The following is a 17623-nucleotide window of genomic DNA, read 5'->3' on the forward strand; positions in this document are numbered from 1 at the left end:
ACATTTTCAGCTGCCACTTTAACCGTCTAAGCAGCACCCAGGGTATTCTTGCCTCTGAGCGTTCAGAAGCTCATAGATCCCTTCCAAAATGTTGTGCCCTTGGGTGTATAATTCCCCAACAGGTGAGCTTGTCTTCTCACTTCACTTCTGCCTGTTTTCCGTCTCTCAACTAAGCTTTCTTTAGCACTCCGGCCAGGGCCATTCTCCTTCCTTCTACTATTGAAGAGTGTAGGTAATGTTTGTTCTTTCAAACGCTGAGTGATCTCTTGTTCATACACTCCTCTCATCAACCTCAAGGGAGTTCCAAAATCAAAAGCCAACATATCTACTACTCGGGAAGACTACTCTGGTGTCTGCAAAATAGATGCTCCACAATTATTTAATATCTGATGTAATGAGTGAACTAGAGAAGGAAGTGGCAGTTTGTGGGACAAGGACACAGATGTCTCCAGTGAGACTCTAACCCTTGAGCTTTCCTCCAATCTTTCCAGCCAGTCTTCCAGAGTCTCCGCCCACTACTCGCAGGGCCCGGGAAGGGGAGGGCTCTGCGCATGCCCCGTATCCAGGGCAGCCTCCGGGAGCGCCTCCCGGCCCCTCCTGGCGCTCGGGCGTGCGTTCACGGTCCCGGGGAGCGTGCCCTGCGTGCGGGTGCCCGCCTCGCCCGCCGGGCTCTGGATCCCTGAGTTCCCGGACCGGGCCAGCGGAGCGGGCACCTGGTCGGAGCTGCGAGCGGCGAGAGCGTCCATAGCCACGCCGAACGCTGACGGTGAGTGGGGGCAAGTGGCGGGCAGCTGCGCGCGTGCGCGGTGTGGGCCCTGGCGGGGGCGCGCGCCCGGAGGCGGGAGTGGCCGAACGAGGGGGCTCGGGCGGCGGCAGGAGAGGGGAGGAGGGTGGGTGGGGGGCGACGAGGTACCGGGGCTTCGTGCGGGGCCGAGGGCGCAGAGCTGGGCGGCCGATGGGACCCCACAAGACGATGCAAGCCTGGCCGCGACTGGGCGGAGGACGTGGGCCAAACCACCTTGGTCGGGGCGGAGGTCCGGGACAGGGTGGCGGCCACCTGCACGGTGCACAGCCGAGTCGGTCCCGAGCGCACCGAGAGCACCTAGGGGCCCGAGCAAACTTCTCCCAAGAAACTTATTGGGGCGTGGCCGACGGGGTCGGGGGCTGGGGATTCTGAGGACCCACGCCCTGCCTTTTCGCCCGGATCCCTGCAGGTGCGCCCTAGCCTAGGTCCTGTTGCTGCAGAAGTGCATCCTCCAAGTTCCTGGTGCCTTGCAGGTCCGGTTCGCACTAACCTAGAGGTTGAACTTTGGTAGCTTGGTTGTTCATGGTTGTTCGCTGCCTCGGGAAGGAAAGACTCGTACTGCCTTTATCTCAAAGAAAGTATTGTTGTTAGGGCGTGCTACATAGACTGTGTGTCAAGGAACCTATTGTCCCATGTGCGTGTGCAGAAGGCTAGCAAATTCTATTTGTTTTTATTTTTAAAGAAGGCCGGTGGAGATAAGTGGACTTTTTCTTTTTGAAATACTCCCGCCACCTCTGTAAATCCTGCCTAAGATAGTTCCTAAACTTGTCTGTGGGGGAGATTCGCCGGGTAGTTTTAAATCTCACGTGTTCGTATTGACTAATTCAAACCCAAGGCATTTATTTGTTTAAAAAAAAAAAAAAGAGCCACATGTAATTCTAAGTTCAGAAACACTGGTTCGGTAAGAGAAAGTCGGGACTTTTAGGCTTTACAAAGTAGTAGCATTCGGTTTATAATTGCTGGGATGAAACTCCAGTTCACTCCTCCTAGTCCGGAACACAGAACAGCGGTTTGTTTCCCATTGGGGGGGGGGGGCGGCGGGAAACGTCTCTAAATGCACAAAAGTGGTTTGTTTCCCCGCAGAGGAGGGAGAAAACTTCCTAACAGTCAAAGTTAAAAGTTGAGCTTAACTGTATGACTCTGGCGTTTTGCATTCCTGTTGGAACTAACGTTCTCCCCCTTGGCCCCCTGTTACAGCCATGAGGCTGTCTATCTCATTTTAACCTTTCTTCCCAACCCTCTAACACGGCCTCCTCTTTAATGTACCTCAGTCTCTGGGAGAATATCCCTTCTTAGGCTTCTTGAATCTAAAGGGTTACTGTGGTTTCCATAGCAACGGGTCCTCCAGGGGAAGTGGGCGGGACCTGTTACCATTGGGTTCTAAGCAGGACTCTTCCTTTTCATTCTCCCTTTTAAGTTCTTCGGCCTCATTACTGGTAAAGGTGAGGTCCTCTGATTCCACGTTTTGTTTCTGAGATAGAGTTTTCAAGGGTAAGATACTGCTCAATTTGTTTAGCAAGGTTCCATGTTCCTAACACTTTTCCTTCCACACGCACAAACCTGTGGATTGTGAACAATGTTTTTTAAAGCACTAAAAGACTTTATGTTTTACCAGTTTATAAACATGAAATATCTTACAGCCAGGCAAAGCAAAAAAGGAAACGGGAGGAAAAAAAAAGGAAAGTGACTCTAACAATTTTTGAGGGAAAATGCCACTGTCAGCATTTTTACATTGTTTCATTCCTAGAAGGTGTTTTCTAAGATTAGTTACAAAACTCAAAACCATTTGAGTAATATAATACTTAAAAAATGACAAAGGGAAAGAGAGAGAGAGAGAGAGGCTTGGAACTCCTTCCTTCTAGCAATACACATTCAAAGGTCAAAAACAATACAACACAACCCAAAAAACCCCATAAAACCCAAACCCAAAACAGACAAACCCCCAATAAAGCAGAATAGACATATGTTGCCTATGTGTTTCAGACTTCACTGTAGGTAATGAGTGTTGTGAATTCGAGTGCATCCTTAAGGCTGCAGAGGTTTTGAGCCTGTTTTGGGCCTCTTCTCTTGTCTTTGTGTGCTAATACAGTTTCTGTTAACTTGCTATCAACCAAAGCCTTGCGCGGTGGCAAGGAAATGTTGCATGGTGACAGAGCACACGGGCTCAGTGCAGGCCAGGGAAACAGGTGCAGCTTAGGTCAGTGCCCTGTGTGAAAGGCTTAGCATCTGTGATTTGTTGGGCAAGATTTACAGCCCAGGAATCAGGTGAGCTTTTTTATGGTTCCTGAGGCTTGTTAATGTACAGTGACCTGTCCCTTCTTTACCCACACCGTGGTCAGGTGTTCCAGCACTCGAGTGTTTACTTCATCCTGGATTTCTGTAAAGATGGATTTTGTTTTAATATACTTCATAACTGTTGGAGTTGATGATTTATTGCTGGTGGGAGTTGTCTCTGCTGGTAACAGTTCTACTTTACTTGTAAATGGTGATTTGTTTTTAAGTGAGTTAAATATATATATATAGATAGATAGATAGATAGATAGATAGATAGATAGATAGATAGATAGATATTCATTTCTTGTTTTGTCTTTCGGCTTTTTGATAGTGGAGTTGAGATTTATTGAAAACTGCATATAGATTTTAAGAACAGTGTTTTAAGAGAAGGAATGGTACTTAAGAAGAAAGGCCTATTTGGAGGTATAAATGTGGCCTCCTCCCAGAAGAGTCTGTAAATTACTCCTTGGTAATCTGCATTGTGGTGTTTTCCAGACAATAAAATGCTTCCATTTCTTTAACAAAATATTCAACCCATTTTATAATATAATACACTGGACATTATTGTCACAACTGTATACTTCCATGTATAAACTCCAGTTGTCTCTTTGGTCCTTCATGATTTTTCCTGATAAACAGTTGTGCTTGGTAAGTCCAGGGGTAACGTGAACTAAGCAAAACCTTTGGAGATTTGAATCTTTTAGGCCTTTTTCCATCTGTACACCAGTCTACATCTTTATGCCAAAATCTTAAATTTAGAATACAGAGAAATCTGATAGATTAGGTCATATGGTTTTAAAGAAGCCGTTTATTTACCTGTCCGTTCAGATAAAGATGCTAGATTTAAATTAGTCTGTAGAGTTGTAAAGGTCTCCCATACTTGTAGTATCAGTGGCCTTCTATCCCAGTCTGTTAGTCTGTCTCTCAAGTGGTAACTAAATAAAAATAAGGATGTGACTCCTCCCATGTGTGGTTAAGGAGAAGGGTGTATTGTGGATATGAGGGAGAGCATAGCCAAGAAGCATCTGGAAGGGTCCAGACTGAACTGAGAGGAGAGATGGGGAGAAAGCAAGAGGGAGAGCTGAGCACATGGGAACCAAGAGGGGAGCCAAGAAACCGTGTGGCACAGGATCTGAGGTTTAGGGTAGGGACAGGGGAAGAAGAGCTGGGAACTGCCCCATACTGAGTGAGACTTGTCCAGGTTTTTTGAGACCTAACAGCAACCAGTTTGGGCTGTTGCTTTTTCCTGCATATTTCCCAGACTCTACTTGGCTATGTGTCAGTGCCCTCCTCTAGAATTTATGGAGGGATTTGGCTCCCCACATCCTCTTTGCATAGTGTCACGAAGGTGTTTAATTTACTTGTTGAAGAACACATCTTTAGTCTTGGGCTCTGGAGCTGCCAGTGTCACACAATGAGAAGGTGTGCGTTAGAGAAAGGTCTCTGCGCTGTTACTTTAGCGGAGCATATGGAAACGGCATGACTGGATGTTAAATCAGGGTCCTTAAAGACCGTGAAGGTGTATCTTGAGAACTAGACATCACTGCTGCTTTTGGCAAGCACCATGCCCTTGTAGAGTGGTCAGTGCTCCTGTTGGGAGACAGGAAAGGTGGCTCTAATCTAGACCCCCATCTGGCTCAGCAGAATCCACTTTCTTCAGGAAGAAGGCCTGAACTTTTTTCTCCTGAGCTCTTCATTTTGTTCCGTTTGTACTTTGTTTATCAGACTGACTTGCCCGTATGGAGGATGGTGGTTTTGTGCATTTATTTTATGATTGCCTGCTACTCTAAAAGCTTTGCATCTTGTTCTCTTGGGTGCAGATAATGACACTTGTGTTTTCTATTTTGTAATAATAACATTTTAAAATTTGGCCTTATGGAAGGTGCACTAGCATTTTGTAATCTTATAAAATGCTTCTGGGACACGATTGGTAACTGTTAATGTATGAACTTGTGTTTTATTTTGATAGAACAATTTGGCTCTCGGGTTGTCATGGTTTCATGTCAGGACAAGGGAAGTTATCCTTCCATTTCGTTTACATTTAAGATTTTTTTTTTTTAAATATTTGGAAGGATGGTAGTTGAGTGTTAGCAAATGGCCATTGGCATCTGTCACTTATCACTGGTACTTCTTAAAATATCGAACTGGTTTGAGTCTCAGTTATCAGTTTGGATCAATCCCCTCTCTGCATAATTTTTTAGAAAGTTAAATTCACCAGAAGACTGAAATGCAGCGTATTCAATTACAATCATGTTTTCTTTGATTTTGAGGTACGAGTCACTTACTGTGGGTTATTTGGGAGAAAATATTCCTGGCTACTAAATTCTTACCTCCTTTGTTGACAGCTTTGGACATAATTGGCAGTCTCTCCTTGAGTCACTTCTGTAGTTGGCTCCTGTAGTTATTCTACCTCTTCCTCCTACACCATTGGTCTTTTGGGTTTTTTATTCAGATTTTCTTAATGTATGCTCACTTTCTCTCTCTCTCTCTGTCTCTCTCTCTGTCTCTCTCTCTGTCTCTCTCTCTCTCTGTCTCTCTCTCTCTGTCTCTCTCTCTCTCTCTAACTTGCTACTTTGAAATAGACTAAAGCTTACTGCCTACCAGCCTCAATGCAGTACTCAGAATATTTTAATGTAGTACAATGTACCGCCATGCAGTTTCCAAATGTATGCCATTACCTGTTCAGACAGCTCCAAATACCTTTTCTTTTGATTTAATTGCCTTAAATAAGACAATGTTAACAAGCCCAGCATTGAAATGATCCTTCTCTGTTAACGTGGTGTGTGAGCAGCCCACTTCCTTTCTAGGGCTGTTCATTCTAAAACCATCGACTCTTCTCTTCTACCCTACATCTGGGCTTCTTCAGAGCTGTGCCGCCAACCTGAACCAGGAAGTAGCGCCTTTCCTCACCTCCTATTAGCATCTTCTCTTTCCTATCACTTCCTGCTGCCTCTATTACAGCGGCTTTCCGAGGGAAAACTAGTTTCCTTTCCCTAACTTGTACCTATGGCCATAACTACCAGAACGGCATCTTTCTCCTCCCCTCTCCTGTTTTGTCTCTGCCCTCACCTCTTCTGCTTTTCCTGGTTGTTGTTCTGAGGGCTTTGCTCATACCAGGAAACTGCTTTCTCTGCCACCAATCTGTGTCCTCCACATCAAAATGGTGCTTTCAAATTTTAAATCGGTATAGGCTTAAAACTCTCTGGAGCCCTCTGTTCCTCACTACTCACCTGACCTACACAACCCTGTCCTACTAACTCCAACCTCACCTCCCATTTCTCCCCTCCCACTCTCCACCCCAGCTGGGCGTCCTTCCCTGCTCACCCTGAACACAGGAGCCACACTCCCATGTTAAGTCTTGTGCTGGACAGTCCCTCTGTGATATTACACGCTCCCATCATCCAGATCCCTCCATGAGCTCCTCACCTCCTTCGGGCCTTCACACCCTTCCACCTTCCTTAGTGAGAGCTAATCCAAATGAGTTTCAACCCGCACATAATGAACGGTAAGAGTTACACTCTGTCCTTGGCTGTGTGTGCCTTTCCTCTTTTCACAGCATAACTTACCTTCTAAATTATGTATAAGATGTTATTATTTTGGCTTTGTGAATTGCTTCTCTCCTCCACTCCTGTTATATTCTTGGGGTTCTGGAGGGCATGAAATAGATGTTTGTTGAGCGTCCCAAATGTCTACCATATAGAGGAGGTACAGTTAAATATTTTTGTGAGTGAACATAGTCTCTTTACTCCCCTTTTCTCCAGTGCATTTCTAAGAAAATAGTATATTCATAACCTTTGGCACTTGTGGTCCTAACACTGATGATTGATCATCCTACCAGCAAGGATGAGGTTGCAGAATGTCTGTATAGCTTATGATGAACATAAGGCAGAGTGACTTGCTCTGAGGATTAAGTGGGATTATTACCTGTGAAGTACTAAATTATACAGCTGTGTGACCAGGTCATTTAGCTGTCAGGAAAGCTGCCTCAGTCTTCCTATTCCCATCTAAGTTATGTAGATTCTAAAATCTTTGGTTGTTAGCATAGTAGGATACGCAGTAGCACTGCCTGAGATATCTTTAAAACATGCTTCCTCGGTGGCTCTCAGTGGTGTTCTGTCCCTCTCCTTGGTTCTTTACCCATCTGTGTCTGCTTCTAAAGTTAAGATAGATCCTTTTGTCGCTTCCCTCCCCCCCCCACGAGATTTTGGCCGCTTTTATGTGGTCCTTAAGTCTATTTTCTTCTGGTGCTCTCCCTGAAATCTCTTCAGTGACATGATTTTGACACTACAGAGAGGTTCAGAGCCATTATTAGATGTGATATTAAATGCACAAAAACAGAGGGTCTCGATTCTTTACCTTGAGTTTCCCTGAGAAAGGGGCATTGCTCTCCTTCCTGCTTTAGTCACTAGTTGTCATTTTAGTTTGCTTAGTTTGTAGCCCCTGTTCCAGTCCTTCAACTCTAAGAATACAATAAAAACTCATCCCCCCCCTTTTTTTCCCGTGGCAAGACATTGTCTTTTGGCCTTCAGATTCATATTGTGAAACACACACACACACACACACACACACACACACACACACACACACACACACACGGGGGGGGTGATTTTAAATTAGGGTGGTGCTCTCTAGACATACATGAGTAGCTCTGTTATCTAAATCCAAAATTAAGGTTTTGTTCTATTATTTTTCCTCTCTAGATATATTTAGTTCCTTGTGTGTATGCATTTTATAGGTAAGAGTTATTTATCTGCATATCCAGTTAGATAGTGATCTACACAAACCGCATGCTAGAGAAGCACTGTTCTGGTGAATTTGCCTTGTCTTTGAAACTGATTAGATCTACGTTCTGTCATTAGGAAAACTTAATGGCACAGTTACCACTCATTTTATATTGAGTCCTTAATAGTAAGTACTGTTGTCTAAAACCGAAAGGAAAGAAAGGCTTGACCTCTTCCATGGTGAATGATGTTTTCGGTAGGTTCAGCCATTAATGGGTATTCCTCGGAAAATACACCTGTTAACGGGTCTGCCTTGTTGAGGGTCTCCTGAAGGTAGTTAGTTCGCTTTTAACTAAGCCCTATGAAATTTTTGGTTTTATTTTTTTAATCTACTTATTTATTTTATTTTGTCTGTTTTGATTTGTATAGGCTTCTCTTATAGGCTGTTTTTGTTCTGTTTTTCTGTTTGTTTGTTTGTTTTTATGTCATATTCCGGTTCATTTCTGAGTGACTAACTTTGGTCCTTGGCTGCTATTATATTTTAAATCTCTGCATAGAGAAGGGCTTCTAATAACAACCACCCCCACCTTTTCTAATGTTTGTTAAAGGAAAATATAAGTAGTTTGAAGTCACATTGCTTTTAATGTGACTTAGGCTGATCTACATGACTAAAAAGCCTAGAAATGCATTAAGTTCTTAATCTTACTATCCACATTACAAATGCTGAGAAGGTCCCCAGAAGCACCTTTTAAGGAGGAGGGTTCAAGCTTCAAGGAGCTGCTGGCAGCCGGCCAGATCTCATCCAGTGCCCTTCCCCCTGCTTCCTGTCCTGCTGTGTAGACTAGGATGAGTGCCGCCTCTTTCCCTCACCTCCCTGGCTTAGGGCCATGAGACTCTTGAGTTCTTGGAGCTGGAGCGTGTCTTTTGGAGAGTGGGCTGCTGTGAGTGTGGCCAGCAAGGAGAGAAGGGTGTGCAGTCGAGCCATCCCCACATGTCCTCCACGTGACATCACTACATAATTAGTGAACGCATACAGTTTCTTTATTGAATAGAAGTTCCAGTTAATTTACTGCTTACCCTTCTCACTTGGTGTCTCCCTGAGATCCGTTCATGTGTCCCCTGACATCTTTAGCTGATTCTTTTCATCATTGTCTTGAACGTCTCCACAGAGCTTGCATCAGTTCTGAGCTCCTGTTAGCAAATGGCTCTGGCATGGCCCCGAGTCACCATCAGGCAGGATGTACCCGACTATGTGAAAGGGTCTTTTTTTTTTTTTAAAGCTCTTCTTGTACTTTGGATATTTTTTAAGTTTTGTTGATCTATGTCCCATTTTTAACTGGTGTGTGATTCTGTGCATTGTGGTTAGAAAACACCGGTTCGCTGAGTTATGTAAACCTTTCAGATGCTGACACATTTCATTATACAGTATCAAGAAGCCAGATAATACTATAGCCTATTTCATCATAACAGTGTTAATTAGGTCCTGGGAAGTTTCCTGACTTCATAACCATGGTTTCCAAAATTTTTGACTTTTGCCAAGAGGCCTGAAATTCACCAGCAGCAATAAACATTGTCAGTTTTTCTTGAAATGCCAGGCTTAACTTCTTTTGAGAAACTGTCTATCAGTCTTGATAAGCACACCTTGCTAATTCTCTGAGGTAACAATGGCTTACAATGCTGCAGGTTTGACTCACACAGATTCCACAAAAGCTTCACTTGAGGCAACCATTTTCTTTTCAGTTTTGTCAGAAAAGCCTTGTGCAGGCATCTTGTTTCATAGTACAGTATTAGAAGGTTTGTGCTCAAGCTTTGCACTTACTAAGTTGAATGTTTTCACTGTGGCTTCTCTTAGATGCCACAAATCATTACTTTACATTACTTTGGTGCTAGCTGAGGAGTGTAGTGTGTTGGGCTAATCCTCAGTCAGACAAGCTGTTCCAGTGTTGGTGTGGCTGGGGAGAAAGAGGAAGGTAAAGTGATTTACTGTGTCCTCCCTTCTGTGTATCTTACCATCTTCATTTTAGTGTCCACTGGGGTGACCTTCCACAGACTTTGCATGATAGTGAAGAGAGTCCTGCTGTGGAGCAATCTTCTCCTTTGGAGTTTGTGAAGAAAATTCCCCCTTCCTTTCTGTTTGTGACACAGAGCTCTCCTGTGGAGACTTTCAGTTCTGCATCACTAATGCCAGCTGCTGCTCTGGGAGTCTCTCACTGGTGTCTCTTTGAGCTACCTCCCCAAGCAGTGAAGTCTTTAAGATACATAATACTTTTAATTAAACAGATCCACACAGAATATATTGACATTATACCCAGAAATATGTTTTTATAGCCAGGAGAATTTACCATTGAATTTTTTTCTTTTTTTTATTCACCAGAATAAAGTTCATTTTATCCCAGGATTGTGAGGGAATGTGTAGGTGTGCCTTGACTCCCTTTCACACAGCTGACAGACTGAGACACATGTGAGCAGTGTACTGTCCCCTGTGTTAGGAAATGACCTGGACCTAGACGTGCACAGGTGGCTGTCTGCTGGGCATGCATGAGTTTTCCAACTGCCCTGTTCACACATGCCTATTTTACTGTATGTTTGAAGATTGGGTGTGTCTAATGTGGTGGAAATTTACCCATTCAATGTTAAATACAGATCAAACATATCTCAGAGCCACAAAGTCCTTTTAATTATAATTTTTGGGTTATTCATGACTGCTTTGCTGCTTTCATGTGGATCACAGAATTTATCATCCTTTCCAGTCCATTAAATCACTAAAACTCTCTACTAGTGCTATAAATAAATATGCCCGACCATGAATTGGGTTTGGTTGAAAGCAGCTTTGTCCTGGTAAGTGATCTTGCTCCTGGTTAACCCACACTTCTCTGTGAATGTCTGCACTGCATTAGACGTTAGGCTTGTAATGATCCAGATCCCTACTTTGAGTGCATGTAGGGACTGGCTTTAGGTTAGGCTTCATTATGTTCAGTTGCATTTAGCTACAAGCTAAATGTGGTATTATAAACTGCATGTGTGCTTGAACTTGTTTGGGAAAGCCTCAGGATACATTTAATAGCTCTAGATTCTTTGCCACTGCACCTAGTTTAAGCTTGCACCACAGAGAGTTGGAAACACTTAGACCCCAGTCTCAGGCCATATCACCTCAGGATCAGCTGCGCTGCACACATTTAATATAGACTGCTAGCTGGACGTGGATGTGTTGAGTGTGAACTTTGCTCTTATGTAGCCAGAGAAGGCCAGGTGTGTGGGTGTGACTTGTTAGCTCTCCATAGAGATATGAGATGCAGCCTCAGAGAATGAACTCTAATCCGGTGACGTAAAGCAAGGCCGTGCAGTTGGATGTGGAGAGCAGAAATGCCAAGGCGGATGTTTTTGATCAGCTTATGGAAGAGGGCTGCGAGAACGACAGGTTGCCGCAGACCATTTGTACTGTGAAGAAAGAAGAGGACAAGTAAAGAACTCGGGTCAGAGTGGACTCACAGAGACCCAGAGCACATTGTTAAGTCTTGTGACTTTTTTCCTGATTGTGAAAGCGAGGTGGGTTTCTCTCGCCTGTGTAGACATTTGTGTACTCTCTGGTGTGCAGCAGAGTCCATTCCCATCGTGTTGTGCTAGTTTTTTTATGATGAGCATCTCAGTACGGCTGAAATTTGGCCACCTGCCACTTAATAAACATCTCTCTTTTTGTCTCCCTGATTGATGTTATTTTAAATTTTACTAGAGGACATGAGTGTAAGCAAATATGGTTCCATGACGTGCCCACAGCTGCCTGTGTAAAGAGAACTAGCTGACTTCGACATAAACTCTGTTCTGTCTTCAGAGCCTAAGGTTGGCTTTGCTCTGATCCCAGTTGTCACCACACTGACACGGCTCTCCTGTGAGACTGTGCAGCTGTAAACTATGTCAAAATGTGTGATTAAGAAAAGCTAAGAGTCACCCCCTCAGAAGAAGATGTATGCTAACTTCAGTGGCAGTGAAGGGCCACAGCACATGCTTGTGTCTGAGTATTGTGGGACGTAGATTGGGAAACCCACATTTAATAATAGGTCTTCACTTTTGAAAGAGAGACACATCTTAAGAGCAGTTAGATTAATTTTTTTTACCTGTGGGTAGTACAAACACTGACCACTTAGGAAGTATCCTTACCACAAAAATGAAACTTCTGAGCATATTATTGGAATTGAACTTCTGTTTCAAATACTTTATTTTCTTGTTTTAGTATTATAAGCTACGTTACATACAGACATTCCTCAGCATCTGTTCATTTGACAAGAGCAAAAGAAGAAGGGCGACAGAGGAATGCTCTCCCCGTGCCACCTTATCTCCTCTGGCAAGTGGAGGCTCTCTGAATGGTGCTGGTGTTGATGTCATTAAGGTTAAACAAAAATTCACAGTACACTGTACCTTCATAACAGCTTTCACAACACACCTAAGGAACTGCAGTTTTCATTGCAGAAGTAAAACCCCGGGCCAGGGGAGATGTTGTAACCGTTGAGAGTGCACATCGCCTTTTCAGAAGACCTGAGTTCAGTTCCCCTGGCCACCATGATAGCTTACTACTGTCTGTCACTAGTGCCAGAAGATCCAGTGCTGTCTTCTGGCATGCATAAGTACCTGCATGCATTTGGTACACATATACTCATGTAGACACATGGGTGTGTACACACACACACACACACATATGCACACACATACACACACATATGCACACACACATACACACACATATATACACATACACACATATGCACACACACATACACACACACATACACACACATGTACACACACATGCACACACACACATACACACACATATATACACATATACACATATGCACACACACATATACACACACACATACACACACACACACACACACACACACACAAATCTTATAGTTAACCAAAAGTAGCATAGGCCATTTTTAATTTGAATTTAGAGATTTTACTCTGAGATTTTGCTGGAAGTTATTTTTTACTGTATCCCCATCATAGTTTTTTTTTTTTTTTTTTTTTTTTTGGAAGAGGATGTTGTTAATAATTTTGGTAAAACATATATCTTTTTTTTAAATTTCATTCGAAAGTGTATTTTTCAGAGAAGGTAATGTTAGAACCAAGCATGGGGTTGCAAACTTCAGATCCTAGTACCCAGAGACTGAGGTAAAGGGTAAAGGGATTGCTCGGGTTTGCGGCTGGCCAGACCCATGTAGCAAGACCCTATTATAGGGAGGGAGGGAGGGAGGGAAGGAGAGGTGGGGGGGAACAGGAGAGCGAGAGCGCACAAAGGCTGAGGAGAGGAGGTGCTCTGTTATCTCAGTTACTGCTCTTTTCTAGTCTTATTCTTAGACTTTCCTGAGCATCCAACCCTTCAGGTTTGTATCATAATCAATTGATGGAAATTGTATTTCATTCTAATTATATGTATTATAAAAATGAAGGAAGAAACCTCACTGAGTACTGCTTAGCTGACTCCCTATGGATGTGTGTATAGTGGTAAATCCAAACACAGAATATTAACCGCTCCTCTCTATATGCAGATAAGGTTTTTGGAACAAAAGTTCAAGTCCAATTATAGTATCCTTAAGATACTCTTCAAGCACATTAAAGAATAACTTGAAAAGGTCTTGGTAATCTTTATCGATCCGGTGTTTTAGTGTGAGCAGACAGTGGTAAATTGAAGGGTTATTTCTAGGCCTTGAGTGGTAGGGGAGCAGCAAACATGTATTTGGGTAGCATTTTGTTTAGGGTTCTTGCTTTTTAGGAGTTTTTCATTAAGAGGTACGGGTGCTGTAGAATTTTGTCTGACAAATTTGGTATCCCACTAATAATCAAGAGTGGTGCAGAATAACTATCAAGTGGTTTGGGACTTATCTGGATTCTTTCTTCCCATTTCATGTGCTCACTGGAACAGGGTGACTTTCCCAGTAGAGTAAGATGTCTGCTGTTTAAGTTTGTGACTGACGAGTGTTTCAGATTTCCTGATCTGATCTGACTGTGATGTTTTGATGATTCTCCTTCTAATACAGGTAGGGCTTAAGTCCACGAAAGTAAACTGTCATCTTCACGATACACTTATGTGTTGTTTTGGTTTTTTTTATAATTTACCAAAGCACATTAATTTTCCCTCTCTCTCATCTAAAGCAAACCGACAATCTGGAAAAGGTCACAGTGATGGTTGACTGGAGTTGTTCCATTGTGGTCATTTCCCAGTAGGATTAGAGTTCCCTGTTGGCTCAGAACATCTTCCCTTCAGAGATCTTCCAAAGAGATCTCAGGGCCCAGACTTTCTTTGCTTTCATTGTTTTCAAGTATATATTAATAGTCATATGGGGAGGGCATATGGTCATTATAATAATGTTTCTCATTTTTAAATTGACATGTTAATATGTTATTCTATTTGTCTGAATATACACAATATCTCTTTGGTTGGAAGCCTAGCCTTTAAAGACTGAGCCATCTCTCCAGCCCATACACGGCATCTTTGTTAAAGATTTATTTATTTACATATTATGTATACAGGGTTCTGCCTGTATGTGTGCCTACAGGCCAGGGGAGGCACCAGATCTCATTACTCATGGTTATGAGCCACCATGTGGTTGCTGGGAATTGAACTCAGTACCTCTGGAAAACCAGACAGTGCTCGTAACCTCTGAGCCATGTATCCTTCCTACATCTTTTCAGGACTTGTTTTACACACCCCCTCCCCGTTTTGCTTTACAGGGTTGTTAGAGTTAGTATTTGATAAATCTCTCTAGCAGCTATACCCAGAGAGTTACTGGTCTCTCCTCATTTCTTTTCCTTACATGTTTACCCGGGCAGTGAGGAAAATAATGGGAGTGGGTTGCTTTGCCGAGGCTGGCAATGGAAGTTTTCACTTCAAGATTTCCACCTACATTTTCCACCGTATAAACGGTTGTCATAGTAGCACTCTCGATTGAGAATTGTGATGATATACTTTATCAAATGCCTGCATGATGAAAGTGCAGTTGTTCTAATGCAGGTCAGCCAGAATTCTACATCGTCCTCTCGTCTGTGTAAGGGAATAGTTAAGCAACCTAGAGGAAAAGATTGCTTTCTCTCTTTTGAGTTGTGTAAATTTGAGTTGAATTATTTCACTGACTTTAAGGTACAATTATTTTATATAGTACAAGAAGAAAGAAAGGCCTAGTGGTTACAAAAGTTAGGTGTTGTCTTAGAATCACTACAGTCCAGATTAAAATCTATTTATGTTTGTGGGAGAACTTAGTAAAACATTGCATATACATGTATGCATAATCATACCGTTAACATATAAAGGAAACTGTAGCAAGTAAATAATTATTTCTGTCACATTTTTACTTACATGTGCAGATGTATCTATATGTATGTAAATACATGTCTATGTATATGCCCATAAGTGCCAAGAGAGGGTATCAAATTTCCTGGAGCCAGTCAAAATGTGTGCTGGGAACTAAATTCCAGTCCTCTTCAAGAGCAGTAAGTACTCTTAGCCACTGAACCATTTCTCCAACCCATAAATAGGTTGTTGTTTTTTTTTTAATCCTAGAAACCTAGAGAGGAAATTATCTATAAGATCATTTAGAATACATAAAATGTCTTTCTCTAAATATTTAGATATCTAAATATTTTTATCAAAATATCTTAACTTTTATAAAATATGATATTCCTTTAAATAACTATCTATAGAGTATCACTTGATAAATCTTAAATACACCCTTTCAAGATCATCTCATTTAAGTATGAATGAATAATTTGAGATTTAAATGAGTTGTTTAGCATTCTAAACAAGGTGTGTACTAAGACAGTATCTTACACAGCTATAATTATTGGGTATGTAAAATAGCCAGAGGATTTTTTAAAGAATTGGTTATCACTGAAAATTGATGTGTTCTGAGTTTGAATGCTTCCAGTCTGATGTCAAGGTTAGCTGGAGTTCTTTCCAGTAAAGGAGGTGACGGTAAAACTGACCATCCACCTCCCTCACTCATCCTTTAGACCACTGACGTATGCCTTGCCCAAAGCCTCATGTTAAGTATCGTCACTTTGTGCTAGAGTTCAGAGTGGCTCATGGAGAGAGTCCAGTAAGAGGTAGCTAGTGTGAGCATTGCCCGTGTGAGCATTGCCCATCAAGAGGCTAGATGCCTGCTTGCAGCTTCTGGCCTTGTTGTAGGTACAGTAGGGCACTATGAACCAGCATTGGCCTCCTCATTGTTTGTGGCTTGTGGTGTTGGTTCCAAGTATAGATTTGGCGATAACAGTTGGGATTCTGAAATTGCTGCGGCCCTGTTCTAAACTCATGGTTCAGAATCTTGATTACCCACACTTGAAAATCAGAGCAAGCTGTAAAGTAACTTGGAATCACAGACAGGTCCAGACCAGACCTGGAGAGACGGAATGTCAGCAGCGATGCTGCTTGGAGATGCTGCACGGATGGGAAGCCAGAGCCTTAGGTTTTGGTTGAGGTTATCATAAATTTGCTTTTTGCTTGAGTCCAATTGCCACTCATAGTGAGAGCTTATCTTTGTGTAGACCATTTTAACTCACAAACATATAATTTTGACTTCACAGTAAATGTGAGAGGGCTGAGCCATGTGTAATTATTCTATTTGGCAGATGAGAATGGGGCTTTCAGATACTAAGTAACCAACCTTAAAGTCACTTGCTACTGGCTTTTACTTTTCACTATACATGCTAGACATGCTCTTCATTTATCTCCAAATTTAGAAAGCACATAGCACGTTTTCTGGCAGCTGCTGCCATCTTTAGGGACTGTCAGCATTTGGTCACTTACCTCTCTAACCTCCCATATGACAAGCCTAAGGCTTGCTTGGTACTGAAAGGACAAATAAGCAAATAGCAGGCAGCATTCTAGCGCACCTCATCAGGTTAAACTGCTTTCTGGTTATGTCCTGTGACGCGGGGTTCAGAGTGACACTGCCTTGGATTTTATGTCCTGTAATAAGCCATGTACAAGTCCAGACAATGAGACTAGAGTTAGAACAAGCTAAACAAGAGTTGCCAGTGTTGTTGTCGTGGAGGGACACAGAACCCCATGTTAACCTGGAGTATCTGGTTTTCTGACCTTAGATTTACCTGGAGAGCCTCCTGAATATCAGCAACTTCCCCGTGGCTCTTCCTTCCCATTAGAGGACTTTCTCAATCCTGTCCATTTCTTTCCTGAAGTGCCCCAATAGGGGTGTGGACCCAGTATGTTCTTGGCTTTTGTCTTTGTGAACTCTGCACATAATATTTTTCTTTTATAGTAGATTAGAAATACAAACAGGAGCGTGTATGGTGAGTGGTTGCTGTGAGCGATACAGCGGATTGAGTGGGACAGACAGAACATGGCAAGCAGACCTGCCCTGCAGTCTGTGTCACACTTCTGTAACACGAGGAGTGGCCTGTCAGTTAGACTGCTGCTCTCCAGGCTTCCGAGAGTCCCTTTCCCAAAATGCCCATGTAAGGAGAACCCTCTGTGGAGAAAGGGTGATGATGTAAGTGAGCCTAGGCTCTGTTGATAATTTTCTCATTAATTCACAAGCCAGTGAAGATAGATAGTGGTGATTCTACTTTCTAGCAATTATAAAATCAATAAAGACCCACTGCGATTAGCTAACCTTTGGACCCAGGTTTTCTGCTCCTCCCTGTTGTGTGCCCAGCATCTAGTACAGTGCAGGTTCTGCACTGTGTATTTCGGAAATGCTTTCTTTAAAGGTCGAAGGGCTTCTTGACCTAGTTGCCTCATTAAGGGAGATTAACTATGTCTCCAAAAGCTTAGTATAGGAACAAGTGAGGAAATGTTAGTAGTGAC

At 42.8% G+C, this 17623-nt stretch overlaps 1 protein-coding gene across 1 annotated transcript in view; it reads left to right on the forward strand.

The window, feature by feature from the left end:
* Positions 1-556: 556 nt before the first annotated feature.
* The window catches only part of Btbd3 (BTB domain containing 3), a 30137-nt gene continuing 13070 nt past the window's right edge, over positions 557-17623 (forward strand). The window contains exon 1 of the mRNA XM_006235099.5: positions 557-766. The gene's annotated coding sequence lies outside the window, so the exon portion shown is untranslated. The remainder of the gene's footprint in view (positions 767-17623) is intronic.

The sequence above is a fragment of the Rattus norvegicus genome, chromosome 3, assembly GCF_036323735.1.
Source record: "Rattus norvegicus strain BN/NHsdMcwi chromosome 3, GRCr8, whole genome shotgun sequence".
In the NCBI taxonomy this organism is placed as follows: Eukaryota; Metazoa; Chordata; class Mammalia; order Rodentia; family Muridae; genus Rattus; species Rattus norvegicus.